General features: G+C 43.1%; 1 protein-coding gene across 7 annotated transcripts in view; it reads right to left on the reverse strand.

Moving 5' to 3' along the window:
* Positions 1 to 10,642, reverse strand: part of LOC118510739 (CUGBP Elav-like family member 2) — a 280,203-nt gene extending 269,561 nt beyond the window's left edge. For 3 of the 7 annotated variants that reach the window (XR_004906058.1, XM_036052965.1, XM_036052956.1), the window contains exon 1: positions 8,370 to 10,638. The gene's annotated coding sequence lies outside the window, so the exon portion shown is untranslated. Of the gene's footprint in view, positions 1 to 8,369 lie in introns of all 7 variants that reach the window. The other 4 variants (XM_036052957.1, XM_036052964.1, XM_036052963.1 and 1 more) reach the window with 4 other exon arrangements.
* Positions 10,643 to 19,213: the final 8,571 nt, after the last annotated feature.

Genomic DNA, 19,213 nt, shown 5'->3' on the forward strand with positions numbered 1-19,213 from the left:
AAGCAAGTTATTTACTGAGATACTAAGCTAGTGAATTATTCGATCAGCAGCAAATCAGCAGCAGGCAGCGCCCTCTATTAGCAAATGTGCATAACTATATTTGTCGATAGAGGGCATGCTTGTAGGCAATAAAGAAGAACGTTTCTCTACGTTGTATCTAGAAATAAGCCTTATAAGATGACTAGCATGGCCAAGCTGGTCACTCCGCCTAGAACAAGAAGAGGAGGTTAAAGTAAAATGCACTTAACGCTTTATTTTTAAAGACTTCATTCTACGATTCATCGAGACGTGGCTAGAAACGGTTTCAATTTTTAAAATATTCTCTTGACGAATGCTGGTTTCCTAGCCGTTAGAGTAACTCGGTCTAGACATTAAAAAAAATCACCATTAGCTTGCACTCCCTTTCATTTCTCCAAATTTACAGCTCTCCATAGACATACTACTGAATGCAACAATCTCTTCAAAAAGTAAATTAATATTCAAACAAATCGTACACCGTCGGAGCAACAGCAGCAACAGAGCACCAACAGCATCAGCTAAGGCGGATTTGTTCAACGTAAATAGCATTTCACTTGGCAGCTTCAAGCTTTCTCCCCACCTTGTTCACTCATAAAACACAAAAAAGGGCTAAACAACAATGAAAGTGTTACAACAAAGTGGTGGCACTATTTTTATTCACCCCCATCCCATCCAGCATCCCACCGTAGCCGGAGGGGTAAGAGAAAACTCCTACCGGCTTCTTTCCTTCCCACCCATCCCGCTACGACGGCACTAAGGAAACGGAAATGAATTGCAACATCCTTTCGGCCAGCTGAGCAGTTTTGCCCGGTTTTGCACACCAGTCCAACCCCCACCCCCCCTCCCGAAAAACCGAACCACCCAAAAGCAGACAAACCGGACCGGAACAGCGGCATAGCGCGCGCAGCACAATATTTCTCGAAATTAATCATAAACTAAGCTTCATTAATCCTGGCCCGGACGCCGCAGGCGGTAAAGTGCTTCCCACCCTTCGGGGTGGCTAACCGTTTGAAGGTAATTTTTAGCTTCGGAAGATGGCTCTTCGCCGCCGGCTCGCCGTGGTGCCGAAGCGAGCTGTGCATTAGGCGGGCTTCTGCCAGTTTGCTCGCCATTGATTCACTCATTCATTTGGTGGCTTTCGACAGTTATAAAAAAGGTGTGCGAGATTGGGTGGTTAAAGGGAGAAAACACTGGTACTTACACGCAGCGCGCACTACAAGCTGTCTCCTTTTGTAAGACAGCTTCGAGCAGCGACGTAGCGTTGTACCATTTGCTGGGACGAGTAAAGCACTTGGCAGAAGCGCCCAGGCGGCAGCTTTGTTGGAAGAAGCAGTCAAGATTTCCTCTTGGCAGAAATAATTCCCCTCTTTCCCAACAATTTATACAATTTTTGGCCAATGTTTAGAATAAAATTGAAAACGTGCGCCTCAAGTTATGCAATCTGCAGGTCAAAAGCAACATTGTAAAGCATTTTCTACGGCTTGTTTATCGCACTTAACAAGGGACGTCTCCTGGGTGGCAAGCATCACATTGGGAGGGAAAAACTGATTGCTTGTCCGTTTTCCTGCCCCTCCATCCCCTCGACCATCCCGTTTTCTCAACATCCCACTAAATAACAGCGCCTCGGACCGGAGCGTTAACGCCCGCGGGGAAGGACATTCCAAACTATGGGGCGTTAAGATGAAAGTCGGCAGCCGGCAAGCGGAAAAACAAAGATGAAAAGTGAGCTTTGTGTCTCGGTGGAGTAGCGGAAAATTGTAAACAATCAACCGTACACGCTGTTCGCCGTGCTCCTCCTCAGACCCATCTCCGAACCCATCTAATGAAGGGTCAGCCGGGGTTTGCCTTCTTCAACAGGAAAGGTTTATTAGACACGATCGTCTCCTGAGCGTGCACATTCTTCGCTCACACTGGTCCATCATTTCTTTGTAATGGTCTTATCCCACGAGAGAGCCACGCGAGATGCTCGCGGTTCCACCTTTAAACGTGTTACACAAACCTCTGTGTGCGTCGGTATCCGGCCGGACTTCCGGACGAGCCAAATCAATCCTTAGCTTGACGGAGAAAAATGTGAAAAATTATGCTAAACAATAGCCAACCAGCCATTCCACCGTCCGCTCTCTGGAACACTGGAGCAAACACCGGAAACAAATGAGCAAAATAGTTTCGCTGCCAGCTTTTTTTTCTTGCTTTGGTTCTTCCTGTTGTTCTGCTTCAATTTTGACCAGAAGCGTTTTGCAGAGCGCGTTTTCGCTTGCTTGAATTATTATCCTCCAATTGCGACGCTGTACTGGCGTTGTAGTACACAATTTTTCAACCCCAAGTACAACCGCCATCTGCTGCTCACTTTGTAACTTTAAATCGTCATTAGCAAAGGAGACAGAAAGGCAATAAAGTGAACATTTTTGCCTAAGAACCTCATCAATTTGACACCGAAGTCGAGTAAGCGATTGTAAAGTAGCCCCGGTCCCGGTCCAGGGGCTACCCATTATTGGCTGTTTAGGTTCCAATTTTGTTTCCTTTCTTCTACTGTTCTCTATTCTATTTGCTTCTCTTCTTACACACACCTCTCGAGCAGCATAAAATTTGTCGATCGTCAGTTTTGTGTTTAGTTGTGTATTTTGCAGTGCTTTTTTCCTTTTCAGAAACATAAACGACATGTAATTTTAAGTTTGCCAGTATACGCTTTTCTACACTTTTCTTCCTCGACTTTCTACTCACAGACACGGTCACACGTTTTTGGCAGTATTACTCGCCCGACCGGTTTGTTGCAGGCACTTTTGCTTCCCTTTTTCCACACCCCGATTCATGTCGCTTTTCCTATCCTTTTGTCTCGGGCTGTGTTTTCCAACAAAAGGACAGTAGCAACAACCAAAAAAACCGTCATGATTGGCCAAGTTTATAATTAACTTTATCGGCGGCGACAGATCGTTCGCTAAATGTTGTCAGCCCTATCGATCCGATCCGGTTGGGGGGGGAGAGACGCGGGATACGGTGCAAGGGCACGGGTCGGTTCGAATTCTCGCCCGCTTACGGATCGCGATGCGTCGAATCGTTTTGGTGTGAACTTTCCCCGGCATTTCCCTTCTTCTCTTCCCTTCGACCGCGTGCCATACCATTTCGAGGAAGATTTGCAACAATTTGACTAAATTGTCATCGATCGGATTCGTTTCGTTTCGTGGTGCCGTGACTAGGATGCTTGCTGGGTTGGCGCGCGTGTATAGGATGGTGTTGTTGGAGCCTTTTTTTTGTTTCTTTTGTTTTGTTGTACCGAAGCGAACAGACAGCGAGTACTTTGCTCAATTAGACAAATACATAGTCATCGACACGTTACATACAAACCGATATACGTGAATTAGCCAGTGATCGGCAACTTTTAGATTTTTTTTTCTGTAGCTCTTATCATTAAAACGAATGAATTTTAAGGTAAAATATTCTCAGGAATTAATTTTTGTTTTATTAATATTATCAATGTATTATAAATACGCTGATTTCTTTGATGATTGCTGATAATTGAGTATAGCGCCTGAAAGTATGCATTTGTTTTATAAAGTGTATTTTATAAAAAGTGTTATTGTTAATGCTCTATGCATGAAGCTGATTTTTTAATAAATTTACAACATATACAGTAAACAAGATAACATAAAAAAATTGAAACGATTAAACAAAATTGGTAAAATGTTAAAAGTATCTTTATTTTATGTGCCAGTTGAGCTAATTTTTCTAACAAAGTATAGTTTCTGGTTTTCTATTTAAGCACGTTAAAAGTGCTAGATCAAGAACCTTCTTGCTTGTTATGTGATAAAGAAAAAAAGGGCCACACAATGTCATCTGAAAACATCTTTTTCGAATTTAAAAGTTTGCTGTACCCTTGAAAGTATGCAATATCTATTTCAACAAACCTCTTGTACAGTTGCCGGAGCTCACATTTGGTTGATTTACATAATTTAATAAAAAAAAATTTCTGGAAAACGAAAACATTTTAACCAATTTTTTTTTAAATTGTTTGTATTCCTATAGGAAAGCATAAATCTTAGTTGTAATCATTGAACATTAAAAGAGAATATCTTTTCGTGCGATAGGAAAAGTTTTTTTGCTTTATTTATGTTTTAATATTGTTGTATTTTTCAATTACATTGCTTTGAGTTGTACAACAGCTATTTAATATTTTTTATAAAACGTAAGCATAGTGGCAACAGCTTCCGTGTCGACCACTGCACTGTTCCGTAGAGAACAATTTGCGGGTGGCTACTGTGTACCATGGTAAGTTTGTGTCACACAATGACCAAAAATAGCCCAGTCAATGTCGATTGAAGCAAACCAAATCGCAGTTTATATGGTGATTGGTAACAAAACAAAAAAAAAACAAACCCAACCCCGAAAGAACATCAGCAGATGCAACTGCATTATACTCAGAAAAGCAAAGCAGAAGAGTGTTTTAGCTGCTGATAACGAGTAGTGCATTAGTGGCGACGTGTCAGATGTGTTCTCGCCGTACAGCGTGGTACAACAAATTAAATTCAATCGAATCGATTCGGAGAAAAAGAACCGAAAACTCGAAAGAACCAAGCATCTGTCGGCGCTGTAATGGGGAGCCGGTGGGTCGGTCTATTTTTAAAGGCCCCATGCAATCTGTCGAGACGTGCATACAACATGCTTGCATTTCGGTTGAGCTATGTTGTCGCTACGTAATTGGCTCTTGTAAGCCGGGTAATGTAAAGCAGATGGTAATGGCGTTTATTGCACGTTGTTCACTGCGGACTGAGAAGAAAAGTCTCTCGAGTAATGAAATCATTACTATAAACTCGACTCCATCTCACCATGGTTATCTCCAGCACAGATCTCAGTCGCAGTAGTAATATCGTCCATAAACAAGCATATTTCTACTCACATTCCAGAGCATGGTGGCCACCTGTACCTGGAAAAACTTGGTGCTCACAGTGCAGCGGAAAATCATAAACTAGTCAGCCGTGCTTCTTCTTTTTCCCGCTTGTGGCTTGCTACGGTAAATCCTTTTGCACATACCTTACGCCCAAGCCAAAACGGTAATTCGTTCCGTCAGCCTTAACCTCACATTCGCACGCTGGTGACACGAATCGGGGGGCACCTGTTGCGATAAATTTCCCTCGGGTCAGGTTCGCTATTTGCACCCCCAAAAACTCACCCATCTTCGGGCCCGTGCTGCGCCGGTATTTGGACGAACTCGCATCGATTTATATGCAAGCGGACGGTCTCCTGGCAATGTCTCAAACGCTTATTTATGAGCAATTCGCAGCTGTCCACCAACGACGAACGAAAACCGATCGTTAATCGAACCAATCACTCAGCGAGGTTAGTTAGTTGCGGACCCGGAATGGCAGTTACTACGGGAACAGACAGGATGCTGGTCCGATCAAAGAACCCTCGGGTGGGGAGAGGCCAACACCCATCCCAACAAGTGATTGCTTCCGGTGATTTGGAGTCACCGTCCGGTAGCCCACAAATTGAATTTAGTAAATTGAATTCCGCTGAATGCAGCTGGAAAACTTACCCCGTTATAGGAACTCCCAAGCAAAACCTCGCGGCTTGCGGAAGGAGAACAAACCGGTGGAAATTCTATGTAAATTTAATTCCATCCCAGCACGGTGCCGACTGCAGAAAAAGCGACCGATGCAACGCCAAGCCGAATGCCTACAATGGCTCTGTTGTACAAACCCAAACCTCCTCCCGAAGCCTAGTTGTTCCCGGTGCACACTATTGGGCACAAAATTACGGAAGCCATTGTTCCGATTTTCCGTTTCACCTTCAGCCGGTGGTCGATCTTATTCTTCACTCGGAAGCTTCATTTTTCTTGTCCAACGAGCCGATAATTGAATTGCAGCAAAACAATTTGTCTCGGTGTCGTGACGGTCCAACACGAAGCGGGACGAGTCCCCGGGGGTAGCAAGTGCTACTTCATCAACTGCAGATGCCTGGTGCTCCTTGACCGAGCTGCAACGACGATGCAAACGACCCTAAAGATGAGTGGCTTGTGCTTGAACGAATTCTCTCCAACTCGGGTCCGCTTGATCCTCATTATCAAAAGGAGCTTCTTCGAGGAGGGAATCTTCGCCGGGAAGACAAAAGCACTCAAAGCAGCAGTGGAAGAATATCTTGGGAGACAACTTTTTCTTCGCCAGTTTCTGTTTTGTGCTTCAAGATTCTTTAAGAGGATGATGTTTAATAATCATATTTCGGTGGTTTCGGATTTGGTTTTTTGCCCAAATTTCTTGAACCGAGAGAGGAAAATGGAAATTTAATCACCTTCACTACTTGTAAAAAGTGATGAAGAAATGAAAAACTTAATCTTGTCCAACAGCAAATTTCCACATACGAGGCTACGCTTTGTTATGCCGGTTGCATACCTTCAGGCGGATTTTGTAAATCATTCATTTTTCGCTCACGCAGCTTATTGAAATCGATTAGAGCATTTGTAAACGCTTACGAAGATGATCATAATTCAAGATTATCTGTTTCCATACTTCCCCTAATTATCTTTAAAACATTTTATTAGAGCTGGACACCTCATTCATCACCACGACACGCGTGTTTCAAGGTTTCAAACGCTCCTCAAACATTTTTAATCATATTTCAAACAACATTTCACACCCAAGGCCACCGGCCCTAATAGCTCGCTGGAACATTTCCAGCTGTTCTGCAACGGAAGGTGTACACGCGCGCAAAGGTAACAGATGATCGTTACTGGCAGGTGTCTTAATTAGCGCGACAAATGCGCTACAGCCATTTCCCACCGAAGGTCCGAAAAGGGTGTTTTTATGCAAAACCAGCAGCATCCAAGCAAAACCGCTGCCCCAAACTGTGTGGTCTATGTGGTGATGTAATGTAACTGAACGGAGGGAATAGATTTTACGATCATTCTGACTAAAAAACAAAAACACGCACACACGTACCTAAAGCAACGAGAGTTTTAGCAGACGATAGGATTGAGAATAGTTTTATGGGTTTGTTTGGTGGATTTATGACGAATGAGAATCGTGACATTCCGGCCAGCTCGGTTGTGTTCGCTGGCGTTCCGCGATGGTAACGAAATAAGAATTCTCGGTTTTTTTTTGCCAGCCGGTCACCGATGGAGAGTCAAATACACGCCTCGAGCGGGATGAAAGTGAGTCGGAATGGAGTCAATAAAGTCAAAATTATATTTCGGATTGAGGTTTCAAATATCGTACATTGTAAACATCATGCGCTTGTCGGATTTAGTTTATGTCGTGTTTGAGCCATTCTATTTGGTTGTTTATTTAAGAAATCGTTTTTTGCAGCACAGCTCTGTTGGTAGCTATTAACATTTTTATATTTAAATTCTTTCCTTTGTACGTTGTTCTAATTTTTCATGCGATTCCTAACATTGCAAACTATTTTTTATATATTCATGAATTTACTAGGAAAAAATGACATTATCATGTTTTGTAAACTTTTTTCTGTTGAATTCTACTGCAATCTTATATCAATATCTTTTTATGCGTTCCAACATATTGTTATTCTTGAATCAATTTTTTCTACTCGTTCTCACATTGTTTCAACATGAAGATATTTATTTTATTATCTGCAATGCACTGTTGTACAAAAAAAGTATTACCATATGCCTCATCTTCATACCATGAGCTATAAAAAATACTTACTGCCTAAACATTTTTTTGCTATAATCTGTCTGTGATGATTCACCAACCTTACTGGTGCTTTTGCATTGTTTTGATTCATTTGCTTAAAATGTTTAAGTTGTTTTATAAATATTGTTTATGACTGCAAAGGGATTGATGCTTTTTGATTTTAGATATCAAATTTTGCACCTTATTGATAACCTTAAAACATATGTTTTTTATAGTACTCCAATCTATAGAAATCAGTTAAGAATGCATTTAAAGAGATTGAGGGGATTCATATGCTACACCATCTAGCCATTATGTAGCTGTGCTGTCCACCAACGGCACGTTTATTACACTGAATTCAATACTATAAAATACTATGAGATAGTATAATTTTTTATAGCATAAAAACGTTCAGGTTTCTTATTTTTTCTTACTATATTTTTTTTAATTTTTACGGTTCGTTCTTTAAAATCTTTTTTTAATTATTATGATCATTCAATACTTACAAGCTCAAGAAAAAAAGAGCAAAATTAGTAAACATACAATAGTTACCAACAATTCTCTAGATATTGTTTGAACCACAATATTGTTCGGTTCTTAATCATTACTACTAGCTTTTATCAAATACTTCCTAAAACAACACCATACCAAATTTTCCTCCACCTGAGCGTAATCGAACCCCTGCTATCGTTTAGGCAAATTTTATGCTCGCAATGCACTTTTACACACCTTTTGTGAAACTGCAACTGTCATCGATCTCGACGACTCCTCCTGCCATCAGGTACCCTCCTAAACGCTAACTTTTTTTTTGGGACCTCTGTTACGCCCCCTCTCAAAATCTACCAGTCTCGAACCCCCCCGGGGTCGTCCAACAGCATTTCGGTGCCACATTTCATTTCGTCAGCGATTCCTGTGCCGCACTGCTCAAATACAGACTGTGTAAACATGGGGCGCACAGCAAAACAAGTACAAACACACACGGAAACCTTCTTAGCCGTTGCTGGTGGTGTTGGTGATGTTGCGCCCTCGTCGTTGTCGTTTCGAAGCGCGTACGATCGCGACGACCCCGCGAGGCCTGATAATGCTGATAATTGTACCTTTCACGCGCGCGCACTCGCTCTCGCGGATGTACATGTTACACGTACGCCCATCATGTGTATACGGGCACTGTTTGTATTTACTCTATACTCTGGCGAAGAGACCTCGCGGAGAAGCGAGATAAGATAAGACTCGGGGATCGAACCCCCGTGCCATGTGGAGTTTTGCGAGTCCAAAGGAAATGAAATTGAAAGAACAAAACCCCGCACACAAAACGGACCTTTCGAGCGGTTGATTCACGGCCCGGAGCGAAAGCAGGGTGCGTATGATGGACGCGTCCACGTGCGAGCGCCGGTATTTCATCGCATCATAAAACGGTCTAGCAAATGCGTGAAAATTAAATGCATTCCCTTAGGGGAATTCTATGTTTGGATGCGAAACCACGAGACGGATTCATCGCTTTCCCCCTAGCACGATCTATTACAGAGACAGAGCGACAAATAGAGCGACACATTACAATGACACACAAACAGCAGGCAGGCAGGCAGGCAGGCAGGCAGGCAAGCAGACGGACGGACGGACGGACGGACAGACAATCGTAAGACCACATCGGATCGGATGGATGAACCAAGGGAGGTGTTTTTTGAGTGCCGGTGCGCATGATTTAAAAATAATTGCAAATTGAGCTGAAATTCTAACGGAAAAACGGGCAAAGACAAGACAAGACAGACGGATAGATCAAGTGAGCCAAAACAGGGCGATAGAATAGAGCCACAGTCACACGGGAAGAACAATTATAGTGCATTCCTGACGATTATACAGCGTGTACAAGAAGTGAAAGTCACACCAGGAAAAACACAGGAATGCGCAGCATCATAAAACTGACTACTGTGTACAGAGAGTGATACGACGAGATGAATAGAGGAAAATTGAGGTTTTTTAAAGGAGGAAAAAGAAGCTTAAGAAACTAATGAAAGAAAGCTACTTGTTTACTTACCGGATTTTAGTTAGAAAAGGATGCTCAAAGCACGAGACAGAACAGCTACAGAACACAGCCATTACAGCATAAAACATTACTACAGTACAGTAAGCCACATTGAAACTGGTACAGAGAGCGAGAGGCAACAACACGGAAGGATAGTAACAGTCATCACGCACACAAACATAGATCGGGGTAGGCCGTTTACAAACTGCGATTCATTGCTGCAACGTGCTTCGGTTGGAATGGGTTTGGCGATTTTACTTGAATCCAAATTCCACCTTGATGAGTAATATACACACAGACGTCTTCTGGGTGGGCATTAACATACAGCATACATGTACATACACACAAATACAAATACACATATAAACACACAGATACACACATAAATATAGCAATTTTATTGTGAATGGCTTTTTGCTGCTAGCTTACTACACTGGACAGCGTTTAGTACACACACACACACACACACACACACACACACACACACATAAACACAAGTGCACAGGCACATACACACATACACTGATAAGAAAGAGTAAGATTTTTTAGCGCTATCGGAAGCAACATTTGTAGGGGTCTTCCCTAGCTTGGATCACTAAACGAGCGATCGATGACAGATTTGCACCGTGTGTGAACTACAACATTGAAACTCACAACTCCGAACCCTGCTCACCTTTGAGTGGGGGTTGGGAATTCCGCGAAATTCACCCCCCGTTCCACCGTACTTCGTAGTATAATTCTTTATCTACCAATGCCGACTCTGATTCGAATTTCGCTCGTTAAAAGTGGATCGTTTGAAGATCAGATCTCTTTCTTCCGCCTAATGCCAGCAGTACGGAGGAAGTGTGATCTCGTGTCTGTTCTGGGGAACCGTGCGTGATACACAAAACGCGATCTTAAGAAGCGTGGAGAGCGTGTAAATCCAAACGCGGAGCGAGCGAGCGCGCGCGCGCACCCTTAGCGTAAAGCGCCAACGTGAGAACTGAGCACCCGATTCCGCTCGCCCGTACGCGCCCGGCTCGATCGCGATGACGTTTGTACAGTAAACAAGGGTGAGGGGGGGGGGGGGCGGAAGAACGCACGTGGTTGGTGGTGGGTTTTGGTTGGTGATAATCGTCGCTAGTGAAGGTTTAGTATCAACAAACCCGGCAAAGAAGATGACACCGATGTTGGTCGCGCCGTTTTCATGTCTGGCTCGCCTGTTTTTTATTGATACGACAACAGGGAAACGCACTTTTCCGCTTGTTGTGGGATGCGCATGTGTCGGTTTAGAATTTCCACCCCCATAACATCCTGTTTCCGTGGGTTTTCGCGTCCCGTGGTGTCGTGGGACATTCTTTAGGATGTGGCGATCCGCTTACATTGGTGAGATAGTATTGAAACTCTTCAAACACAATCTATAACCACATCTGGAATGGATTTTTCTTATCAAGTGCCAAGTATGACCCCCCCCCCCCTCCTTTGCTTTCCAGTTCCCCTTTCCCTCGGCAGAAAAGTACAGATGCACTTTATAATGCATCGATGTTTATACGGGCACACACGCGAAGAGCGGATGATACTGGCGGGTGACTGTGTGTGTCTGCGCCACTGTTGACAAAAACACGGTCGCAAGATGGATTGCTGATAGTGTTTGCACTCATGCGGTACGTGATGCTATGGAGGGTTTGCTTCTACCCATGAAGGGCTGTTAGTAGGTAAAATAATATTTTAATGAGCGTTAAATGTTTCTTTAATTGTTTTATTGCACTTAAGTAAATCAAAATGTATTTTAATTTATAATTATTTTATTATTAACCTCGAGAGGTCTCGGTCTGCCACCATTTCTGACTTTCTGTGACTTGATTTTACCCGTAGCAAAGAAGTCAGCCCTTCGTACGGGGAAGCGGTCTGGATGAGATGTGAAACATATGATTATATGGAATCTCAAATCACGTAGGAATATTCTCTTTAACATTATTTAAACCTTTCTCCAATACTCGCCTTACATCGAGCTTCCCTAGATGGAGCAACCTTTCAAATCCCACAAGAAAGTCTTCTGAGGTATGATAAATACATCTCCATTTGTGTATGCTTCTCTTCCTATGCATGCACAACTCCCACATCATCTTATACCCATCTTATCACCTTCACCAGCGGGAACCGCAGTCGAACAAACGCTGTCAACCTGTTCCCCGTTCTCCACCGTCCTCCTACCGTGCTGTCTACCGTAAGGATGCCTGTCAAATGTTTGAGGCTATAAATATAGGAGCCCGATCTGCCGTGCGTGTCACTGCGTGTCACATTGTGCTTGCGCTCACACAATAAATAGATTAAGATTAAGATGATGGAACAGCACATATTTTACTATTTCGGGGAAAACAGGCTGGGATAAAGAAGAAGAAGACTGGATGGTGCAATCCACGCCATGCAGACCAGGTTCCTCTGACGGCCCTTGTGGAAGGATGTGAGCTCCAGGGGCGAAAGGACCAACTTGTGCGAATGATGCATGATCCGCCACGTTCGTTTATTCGCCCCTACAGACACACATACACACACACACACACACCTTCAGTTCAAGTCCTGATGCGCCTTGATGCGTTTCGTGAAAAATGTCTGCATTCGAGCACGGTACGGAGTGAGGGAAAAGTTTTTCCTAGTTTCCGACGAATAAATGGCCGGTGTGGTTTGGCGATGGGACTCGAAGGCTGCTCGGGCGGCTGTGGCCCACCACACGGCACGACACATCATCACTCGAGCGTGAAGAAGTTGTAATCTGAGATATTCATCGTTTGCCATTTTCTGCAAACTGTCCCGTTTTTCACTTACCACTCGGAACACCACAGCAGACTGTCCCGATTGACGACTGTCGGCACCGGGCCACCGAAACGTGCACCGTCCGAAACCGTTTTCGCTGCTAAAACCCGACGAATGTCACACCCGAGAAGCGAGAGTCGCATCTGCCAGCACGCGTAATAGGATTTGTCCCGGGTAGTGAGCAAGACATATTTTACATAGCAACACCTGTTCCTTCTGCGCGCATTGTACTGCTGCATCATGGCGGAACCGCTGTCGCATGGCCATCCAATGCTCTGTCATGCTTTAACGGTTGCATGCTGTTTTTCTTCGCTAAAATCACACACACGCAGCAAGCACGGTCTGTATTGGCACGACCATTCCCGTCAATGGCGGAATCAAATTCAATCAACCAGGACGTCGCTCCCTGTGGCGTCCCTGAATGTCTGTGGAAAACCCGTACCGTATAAAGTGTAATCATTTGATACACCCGGGAGCGAAAACCGTCGTCAAAGTGTGGCTTAGCTCCAACCCCGAAAAAAAGGAAAAATCCCAACTTAATTAATTAATTACAGAGTGATTGTGTCCCCGTGCCCTGCCCATGGCTATATGGAGCGCAGGGGAGGGGGATGAATTTTGCCAAGTAGCAACACCCTGCTGATCGGTCGTTGGGATGGTTTTAGACAAAGCAAAGATAAAAACTCGGCATGGATCTGTAACCGACCGTTAAGCCGATGGAAAATTGGAACGTGCTGTGCTGCCTCGATCCTGTGATTGGTTGCACCCGTGTTGGTCACCCCAGAAGGTCAACTTGTTGGCAGGGAGGGCATTAAAAATCTGTCGCTGTACAGTGTGGCGCAGAATGTGATCTAAAATGTAAAATGTAATTATTTGTTGCATATAAAAACCCAAAAACTGCGTCAAAAAGAAGTAAATAATCTTATTGCTTTTTTATTAATTCTTTTGCAGGGCTATTGAATCTGAGAGCATAAAATCTTAAGAAATACAACGAGAATCCAAAAAATCTGGGAATAAAAATTGAAGAGAACTGCCAAAAACAAGGAAAAATTAAAGAAAGACTCATATGTATAAAGATAGAATAAGAAAGATCAATAGAATAGATCAAATAGAATAGCTAGAATAGAATTGATAGAATAGAATAGATAGAATAGAATAGATAGAATAGAATAGATAGAATAGAATTGATAGAATAGAATAGATAGAATAGAATAGATAGAATAGAATAGATAGAATAGAATAGATAGAATAGAATAGATAGAATAGAATAGATAGAATAGAATAGATAGAATAGAATAGATAGAATAGAATAGATAGAATAGAATAGATAGAATAGAATAGATAGAATAGAATAGATAGAATAGAATAGATAGAATAGAATAGATAGAATAGAATAGATAGAATAGAATAGATAGAATAGAATAGATAGAATAGAATAGATAGAATAGAATAGATAGAATAGAATAGATAGAATAGAATAGATAGAATAGAATAGATAGAATAGAATAGATAGAATAGAATAGATAGAATAGAATAGATAGAATAGAATAGATAGAATAGAATAGATAGAATAGAATAGATAGAATAGAATAGATAGAATAGAATAGATAGAATAGAATAGATAGAATAGAATAGATAGAATAGAATAGATAGATAGAATAGAATAGATAGAATAGAATAGATAGAATAGAATAGATAGAATAGAATAGATAGAATAGAATAGATAGAATAGAATAGATAGAATAGAATAGATAGAATAGAATAGCATAGAAAGAATAGAAAGAATAGAATAGAAAGAATAGAATAGATAGAATAGAACAAATAGAAAAGAACAAATAGAACAGAAAATAGTCAATAATTCAACAAACTGCCTGAAACACCTTCGACAACTAACTTTAATTATTGGTAAACTTAGATAAGCTGAAAATTGGGAACTATTAACTATTTTTCAGTCATAATCTATATTCAGCTGCAACTATTCTATAATTTCTTTCATTTTCCCAAATAATCCCTTAGCTTTCGTTATGCGCTTATCCTAGACACACTGTTTGAATCAACACACTCACACATCCTCACACCCATCCGTATATGGTAGATTTGCAATAACACCAGCGTATCCCCGTGTCCCGTTTTATCGATTTGTCCACTTGCTTTCCCCGTGCAACAATTTGCTTTCTCGCAAGACATCCCAACAAGCTTCACCCCAGCGTAACAATCGATATAATCTTTTTAATAACACTTTCAATCTCTCCGCTGTTGGACATTGTTACCAACGACAATTCCTTTGGTTTATTAGCTTCGAAGCTTAAGAAGTCGTAAGTTAACGGCGATCGCAAGCTGTATCTTGCCGTGATGTTATTTTGTCATTCACTGTGGTGACCAGATTCAGGCGCCTTAAAGTATGCAAAACAGCTGAATTTCGCTCATTGACAGCTGATTCCCGGGGCGTTTAATCAAAAGTTAAAGCGAGCTGGGCTAATTAATCTACAAATTAACAAACAAAGGTGATTGAGAACAGCAAGCAACCTCTTGATTTTGTCCTGTTCCTATTCTTGAACAGATTCATTAATTCTGCTCGACCGATGAACGTACAACATCAACGGTGTTCCAGAATCAAAGCGATTAAGAAATCGAACGTGATAAGAAAAGTGTCTCCCCTCCTATTCGCGCCCCAGGGAGATGATTGGAAAGGTAGGACATAGAATTTAATTAAAATCAATAAGTCCAACACCACCACGCCCCGTCCCATCGGTCAACCCGATTTACGACGCTTCCGTTTTCCGGTGTGGATGATTTCCGGTATTCGTACGTATTCCACTTATTACCACCGTTCACGCGTTTGACGCTGTTTCTTCCTTTTGCGAAACGTGTTCCTATCTATTTGTAGAATGTTTGTGCTTCCTTTCAGATTCTTCCCCCATTTCATTCGGAAGAAGAACCCCGCAGGAAACGTTCCTATGCTGAGGTGGAGTGTGACGGTGGGTAGAACAACGGGAGGCAAATTCCATTCTCCCGGTGCTGACCTAATTGGTACTCCAATCCATTTGCCATCGCACGGATGCGGTTGAGTGCAAAAAGTAATGGAAATCGAAGCCGTAACATAAAACATAATTCACCGAGATAAGAGATTGGCATTCGAATCAACAACAATCAAGCTGTCACCCGTACCTCGTGACCTCACCCGTGGTCCAGTGTCGTTCGGTGGTGGGCACACATATGAGCACATACCAATCGATACCAGATGATGTTGCTGGACTTGTTGGCGCTACGGTGCGAAGCGATCAAGATCGCTTGCGGACGGTAAAAAGCCACCCCACCCCCCCGGGCATATCCGGTGGGTGAGAGGATGATTTTCAAAGTGATTTTCACTGTAAGAATGCTTCACCTTTCGGGGAATGGCAGGCTGACGGGACCAGTATTTGCATTATGCTGATGAGGAGAATCAGCACAGCCAAAAGGATTCAATGCAGGGTAGAGGAAAAAATAATAGTGATGATAGTGAGGTTCCCTTCGTTGAGGAGCTTCAACAGGCATTAAGCCAGCATTCGTTACAGGGACACCACTTATGGAGTGTTTTAACGATATCAAATTGTTATGCTTTCCAATAACACATGTATGCCACTGTGGAGTCACTATGGAGCGGTTAAGGACAAACCGTGACCAAAAATGCTTTCTCGGTGTAGCCAAACGGAACATAAAGCCAAAAAGTGTCTTCACTGTAAAAACAGGGATTTAACCACCTTATTGAATTTTTAAATATATACATATGCTTCGAAGATTGAAAATTTGAAAGACTAGTGGGCGCCATTATGCACAACTCCTTCTTTGTAAACTTACTTGTTCTCAGAAAAGTTAGGGATTACATGCCTTTTATAACCACCAGCACCGGGTGGTCCGGTGGCAGAGGCGATAGCGGTGGCACCGGCCTTCACACGGCACGACCGGTGTTCAAATCGCATCCAGACCGCCTCTCCGTACGCCGGACTGACTATCGAGCTAAGGTTAAAAACAAGTCACAGAAACCCTGAAATGGTTGTCCAAGACATTTCGAGGTTTTAATGCCAACGAAGAAGAAGTTACGGTTAAATATATCTAACAAATCAGAACAATCTCGATAAGTCTATTTTTCCTTGTTTTGACCACCCCCTGTCCGATAGTGCGTGGACGATACGCCTGCACCCACCCGGTGGCCAACTACTCAGAAGGGACGTCCGGCGTTGGCGCGCGCGCACGCTCGTGTCTGTCTCACGATGCGCTTATTGAGTAGTGAAAAGTTACTAGCAGCAAGCACCATCCGGTACCGATCCCTTTTTGTTTCCGTTCCGTTGGGGGGGCAAAAAAAAGACTCCTCGTCTGGCTGGCACAGAACCACTGACAGACAGTTCCGAAGGGACAGCACGGTCGTGAAGGATGTATCAATAGTCAGCAAAACGTTGTCTGGGTGGTTTTTGCACCCGGCTGGCGGTACGGACGGGCGAGAGATATCGGGATATGGAACAGCTCGACTCCTGCCAGTGTGCTGCACTGTAAATGTAACGGATATGCTATCGTCCTTGTCTAGTACAGTAACGAACGAACAAGAAAAAAGAAGCAGAGGGACATCCTTATGAAGGGTGAATATAAACCCGAAGCCAAGAGACTGTGGCGAGATGGCGGTTGCGGTTTGGTGAAACTCATTTTATGATATGAGATTGGATCGAATCATATTACCAGTGCCAGTCGCCGCTGGGGGAAATGTTCTGCCTTGTTCCGACCACCACCGACACAGAGTCACCCGCAGTCACCCGAAAATGAGAAAGGTAAACAATTGAAGAAGCCAAAAGGTTCGAATGTCCTCGTGCAAACGGGTGTGTTTACGAAAGCGTTACCAGAGACATCGGCAAGCTCGGTGGAAGGGGGGGGGGGGGGGGGGGGTGAACCATAGATACAAATATGGTATGGATTTTTATTTGAATTGATTGGAAAAGACACCACAAGCGTCCTCGCACCACCATCCTCACAGCTCCGGATATGTCGCTGACGGTAGGAAAACAATTGACTACATACTTTTCTTCGGCTGGCTTTCGTTTGATGGAGAAACTCATACACGTCACGAGTGTTGCATCAATCTGGGTACTCGGGGACCGAATTCTCTAGAGAAGCATTGTAGAGGGAGTAATTTTATTAAGGCGCAATAGCAACAATCTGCCGCTGTGTAGCTTAATTTCAATTCCATACTTGATTATTAAACTTTATTTAAGGTAATGGGTAAACGAGCACTGCAAGAGTAAATCTGGTGAAAAAAAGGCATTTAAATCGTTGAATTTAAGGATCTTTCGTTTTCTTAAGCCTGAAAGTATGCAATTTTCAAAACTATTTTTTAGTGTTCACTCCTTAAACATAATCTCTTTAACTTTGAATGACTGGTCTTTATTCATGGATACTTGAGCTAACTATTGATCCCTTATCTACAGAATAAAGTGAATTTTGGCTATTAACTGAACTTCGAATTACAGGAAATTTTTTCCAGGGCTCCGGGCATAAAAACCAGACTGAAAGGGACTCCTCTAACCCTGGAGTATAAATCATCGATTAAGAGTAATGATAGATATTTTGGTGAGTTGGACAACATTGGACAGCGTTGTAGCATTTGATTGGGATTGTCTAAAGCTTTAAGTTGGTTTTAAAGGTTCAGATTGCATACTTTTAGGCGTTCACAAGACCAGTTTTTAGTGTCCCTGTTGACATCGGGAATATGTTCCTTATAAAATTCCAGATTTATGCACTTGTTGCTCATTTCAAAAGAATCTAAAGCACCTATTCCAACATGCCAAAGCTCCAATAATCGCCATCTCACCTGAAAAACTACGAACAATCCACCTCCACTTAACAACAATCTTGTAAGCTACGTAATTTAGTTACGCCTTTCAGCACCACGGTGAACGGTTAAACGATTTAACACACGATTAATTTGGCAACTTAACGCAAACTACCGCGCTTCGCAGGCTAAAGTGATTTGACAGCTTCCCCACAAGGTCTAATCCCTACGGCGGCTCAACGCGCATTTCATATTCTGATGTGTCTGCCAAACCCTACCATTACGTATTGTGCTCCGATTATGTCACGTGCGATGATGCGAATGTTGATGATGATGCTGCTGATCGTTTCTTAAGCAACCGGAACAACTGCTTACGTTACTCCGGACGGGGAAACTTAATTAGAAACTGTTGATATCCAGTAAACCGTTCACCCGTTTCTCTCGCACTCCTCGCGTCGTCCTTGGAGGAATTGCTTGAGATTTTCACGAAAAACCTACATCCCCTGTTCGAGGAAAACACCGGAAAACGATAAAACTAATCGCCAGAACAAGCTCCCTTCCGCGTCCCTCCACGCGCGAACGTGTTCCATTCTTCCGTCAAATAAGCCTCGAAGCAGTAGTCGCATGTAAATGAGCATCTTCCGCAATGCCCGGTGGTAGCCTTGCCGAACCCCCGACAGACATTCGGAAATGCGCGCGAGGAGTACGCGCGAGTGCCGTTGTTGTACGGTTACGCAACAGCTCACACAACAACAACCGGCGTTCTAATTTCAACTCCTTCCACCCCGTGGCACACCGCGCAAAACGGATGACAGCTTCAATCTGTCACAAATCCTGAAGCTTACCGGCGGCTTACCATCGACCGTACCGGGCTCGTCCTCGGCGGAGACGGACCGGGTATCATATTGCGTGTACATTGTCATGCTTTTGCTGTGTCTGGTTGAGTGAGGCTAACGGCGTTCG

This window comes from Anopheles stephensi, chromosome 3, assembly GCF_013141755.1.
Source record: "Anopheles stephensi strain Indian chromosome 3, UCI_ANSTEP_V1.0, whole genome shotgun sequence".
In the NCBI taxonomy this organism is placed as follows: Eukaryota; Metazoa; Arthropoda; class Insecta; order Diptera; family Culicidae; genus Anopheles; species Anopheles stephensi.